The sequence below is a fragment of the Poecilia reticulata genome, chromosome 19 (genome assembly GCF_904066995.2).
Source record: "Poecilia reticulata chromosome 19, P_reticulata-male-v2, whole genome shotgun sequence".
Taxonomy (NCBI): Eukaryota; Metazoa; Chordata; class Actinopteri; order Cyprinodontiformes; family Poeciliidae; genus Poecilia; species Poecilia reticulata.
Window position 1 is genome coordinate 7497681 of NC_088848.1, and position 5009 is coordinate 7502689.

General features: G+C 38.3%; 1 long non-coding RNA gene across 1 annotated transcript; it reads right to left on the reverse strand.

The window, feature by feature from the left end:
- Positions 1 to 396: 396 nt before the first annotated feature.
- On the reverse strand, positions 397 to 4652 carry LOC145549096 (uncharacterized). The gene is made up of 2 exons (XR_014085048.1): positions 2549 to 4652; positions 397 to 778 (listed from the first exon to the last, which is right to left on the reverse strand). It is a non-coding gene; the product is annotated as an uncharacterized LOC145549096 (long non-coding RNA).
- Between the last annotated feature and the right edge of the window lie 357 nt (positions 4653 to 5009).

The window sequence follows — 5009 nt, forward strand, 5'->3', positions numbered from 1 at the left end:
AAGAAATGACTGAGCCATAGGTGAAGAAGGATGACAGACATGAATATTAAAATCACCAACAATGAGAACTCGGTCGTACCTTGGCATGATATCAGCCAGGAAATCAGAAAAGTCATTTATAAAGTCTTTGTTGTACTTCGGTGGCCGATAGACTGCCGCACACAGCACAGTGTGAGAGCTGCCAAGTTCAAATAGGCTGATCTCAAAGCTACTAAACGAGGCCAGAGGCAACTGTTTACAAGTAAAACTGCTTTTAAAAACAGTCACTATACCTCCACCGGACCCTGACATCTTTGGAGCATTAAAATAGCCGCAGTTCCGCGGTACAAGTTCATTAAAAATGCTGGAGTCACCAAACCGCTTGTCCATGATTCTGTTAATAAAACATCCAATCAATAAAAGGAAAAGAAATCCCTAATGACCAAAGTTTTATTTGTCAGTGACCTGGCATTTACCAAACCGATCCTGGCAGAAATCGGCGGGTCTACACCATCAGGTGGCGCCCGGTGCTCCCGGCAAAGAGGCCTCAAGTTGCTAGGATTCACCCTGCGTCTACAGGGCCGAGGTGCGCAGGAACCTGTGGTAGTGCCTATGGTCATCGGGGTCCTCAGGGCAGTCACCCCCAAACTGGAGCAGTGGCTAAAACAGATCCCAGGAACAGCATCAGACATCTCAGTCCGGAAATGTCAGGTTCTAGGCACAGCCAAGATACTGGAGGAACCCTCAAACTCCCAGGCCTCTGGTAGACGACCCGAGCTCAGAGGATGAAAGAGTCCACCTGCGGAAGTGTGAGAAGGGAATTTATATAAATATGAATAAATATATATACACATTGTCTGAGTATCTCCAAGTAGGTTTGATTTTAACTAGCGTTTCACCTAGCAGTAAACTACATTATTTTTTTCTTATGTGCACAACTATCAAACATTTCCCAAATACAATGTGACCCCAACACTGAAACTGTGAGTTTCTGTAACAGTATATGTTGAGTAACTGAGGGAAATAACATGAACATACAATATTTAGGGCTCTCTAACAAGCACCATGATGTGCAGAAGTGCTTACATCCCATAACTATTTCTAGCATTTGCAATTCTGCAGCCACAAATTCCAAGATATTTTACAACAAAGATGATTACTTCAGATCAACACAAAGTGCTGCATAACTGTAAAGTGTAAAGAAAATAATTTGCGAACTTTCTACCTTTCTGATAACATTTTAAAACTTAGAAATCTGACTCATTATCAAATTTCTGGGCCTCGTCAGAGAACTTAGAAACAGGAAATTTAACAAGGCCAGTAATATCAGATCTGAACCTGTCTGAACAATATCAGATGATACATAAGGTGCTCACAGAAAGGAACATTTTAAGTCTGCTTTTAAAGCAGGTGTTTCTGTTTTTTAATAGAATTCCTTTAACTCAAGAGTTAAAGCCAGTTCTAGGAGTTTACGATAAATGGTGTTTTTTTCTCATTTCTTTCTGTAAATATTTCTGTCTTTGTTCTGTAGCCTATACTTGATATCACAAAACTGAAATCTGGAGTTCACTTCGTGGCACTTGGTTACCAGTAAACACACTCATCTCTTAGCAACAGACTAGCAACAAAAACTGTTATTGTTCAAAAAACATAGGATTTCTTCTGCTCTCTCTCAGATGTTTACTTTATGGAACTTTGTGGCACTTGGTTACCAGAAAACGCGATCATCTCTTAGCAACAGATTAACAGCGTAGCAACAATTTTTTTGATAAAAAAAAACATAATGTTTCTTCCGCTCTTTTGAAATACCACTTATTTTACACTAACAAGAATTGTGCAGTTGGTAAATTTTGCAGAAAAGTTGTTTTTTTGTGTGTGTCATTAATGCCAAATATATTATACACACATTCAACACAAAAGTAAAAATCTCGATTTATACTTCGTGGCAGTTCGTTACCAGAAAAACCCCGCTTATCTCTTAAAAACAAATTAATAACAAGTAGTTTATAAAACAAAAGCTCTTTCGAAATAAGAGCAATTAGATGCAAGACATTTACCGTTGGCAAATTTCGCAATGTAAAAATCTGAAGTTCACTTCGTGGCACTTGGTTACCGGTAAACACACTGATCTCTTAGCAACAGATTCATAACAAAAATTGTTATTGTTCAAAAAACATAGGATTTCTTCTGCTCTCTCTCAGACGTTTACTTTATGGAACTTTGTGGCACTTGGTTACCAGAAAACGCGATCATCTCTTAGCAACAGATTAGCATCGTAGCAACAAAAATTCTTATTGATAAAAAAAATATAACGTTTCTTCCGCTCTTTTGAAATATCACTTATTTTACACTAACAAGAATTGTGCAGTTGGTGAATTTTGCAGAAAAGTTTTTTTTTTTTCTTTTGTCATTAGTGCCATATACATTATACACACATTCAACACAAAAGTAAAAATCTCGATTTATACTTCGTGGCAGTTCGTTACCAGAAAACCCCCCACTTATCTCTTAAAACCAAATTAATAACAAGTAGTTTATAACACAAAAGTTCTTTCGAAATAACGCTTACCTGATTAGATACAAGACATTTACCGTTGGCAAATTTCGCAAAAGTGAAAATCTGAAGTTCACTTCGTGGCTCTTGGTTACCAGTAAACACACTCATCTCTTAGCAACAGATTAGCAACAAAAATTGTTATTGTTCAAAAAACATAGGATTTCTTCGGCTCTCTTGAAATACCACTTATTTTATACTTTTTAAGAATAGTTGGTGAATTTTGCAGAAACGTTAGTTCTTTTTCTCATTAGTGGTATAGATATATTATAAAACACAAATTCAACACAAAAGTAAATATCTCGATTTATACTTCGTGGCAGTTTGTTACCAGAAAAAAAACCTACTTATCTCTTAAAACCAAATTAATAACAAGTAATATTCGTTGTGATCAATGTTCCCTCTAAGCTGCGCGCCTGCGCAATCGCGCTCTGCTCGCACAGTCTCAGCGCACAAGAAAATCTATGCAGCGCATAAAATAAAATCCACCATAAACGTATTAATTACTATCTAATATTAGACCGAATCTAATATATTAATTTAGACCAATAATGTCTTATTCCGTACCATTTTTCAATGTAACGCAGTGAGTGACAGATGTTCGGTTTAATTATGCTATGCAGCCAATCATAGCGTTGATAGCTCTATGTGTCCTGCCCATACGCGCCGCGCAGGTTAGCTTGCTAACAACAGTGCGGCGGAGTTAAACGCAACCCCTTATCATGGCGAAACGAACGGGCAGCGACACATCCGCTCACCAAGACAAAGTAAAAAAAGAAATGCGGTTCTTTTAGGATGGAATGGCTGTCTGAGTATGTGCAAATAGAAGAACAAGCGGTGAAACTGGGTGAGATTTTTTTCTTTTTCGAGTGAGAAAGGTCTACTCTGCAAGACATGCAGCGGAGCCAAAGTACCAAGTGAGCTTTCAGCGGGATTTTTGTCTTTCATTTTAAGTGGGCCAAATCATTTATATTAAAAGTAATGCCGCCTGTACTGGACTGTATTTGAGCTTCTCTTCATTAAATCATCATCATCATCATCATCTGGGTATCAGCGTTCATTCTCATCACTACAAACCATATAAATCATGGCAATATTCTTTATAAAACATGAGCTCTTTCAAAAATACTGCGTATCTGCTTAGACACAAGACATTTAGAGTTAGCAAATTTTGCAAAAGTGAAAATCAGATGTTTACTTTAACTTTGTGGAACTTGGTTACCAGAAAACGTGATCATCTCTTAGCAACAGCAACAAAAATTCTTATTGATATGTAGTGGTATAGAAATACACATAATTCCACACAAATGGTTTTCAGGTGAGAAGTTCCGGTTGTTAAGGTGGGCGTGGCATATAAGGAGCTGCGGCGTTCATTCAGTCATGTGTCTTTGTTCCCCCACTGTGTGACCTGCGTCTTGTGGGCTCTGGCAGCGAAAAGCAACAAATCTCCGGCTTGTGCATGTTAACGCTGAGATCCTGGTGGTAAAACGCCACTGCGCTGCGCTCCTTCTCTTCTCTTCCTCCTTCTGCGAGTGTGTGTGTGTGTTTGGATTTGCAGGTCCCCCACAGCTGGACCATTGCTGCTCTGCTCTGTTCTGCTCTGCTTTGTTTTGTTCCACTCTGCTCTGCTTGGTCTGAGTCTCTGTCTGTCTGCGTTCGTTTCTACATATTAGTTTTAAAGTTGGACTGCGGCGGCATCATCCGCCTTCATTGAAGCGGTGTTTGGGGTGTTGCATCGAATCTCAAAGATCCAGAGATGCACGAGGCGCTGCGACACGCTGCGCATGCGGCGGCGTCAGCGTCAGCTCGTGCCGCTGCGTGTCCGCTTCAACGCGCACAATGAACCGAGCTCCGTGCTCATGATAAATTTAAACAAATTCAATAATTTCCATTGGCATGATTTATCTCTTCTCTTTTTATTTCTCTCTTTCTACAAAAACTGTATGATAAAAGCTTTCAGGTTGGTGCTTTGGTCTCAGCTAAACCTTTTTTTGAAGGACAATTTTATTTACAAAGACTTCAAAATTTATTTTAGTTGTCGTTTTGTTTATTTATTTTGGATATTTGAAATGCCTTCCAGTTGCAGTGTTAAATGTTCATTATAATCTAAAGTTTACTGATCTTTCAGATTGTGTGCTTGCATTATAATTTTGCCATTAACACATATTACTTAAAAATGGTCTAAAAGCAACAATAAGATTGTTTATCAAAAATCAGAATTTGTTATTGTGACAGGTCTACACACATTATATATAGCGTAGTTAGTTTATTGCCATGGATGGCATAGTTACTTTGAAAGAGTAATTTGATCACTCAATAAAAAATTCATCAGATAGAAAATGTGCATCTCTTTTCCCTCCATCGTTTACGTTTGTGTCGCTGGTGTTGCATATGAAATGTATCTCCCCAAGGAAAAAGGAAGAAAGCAACAATATGTGTTTTCTAAAAATAATCACAAATACGTAACTTGGATATG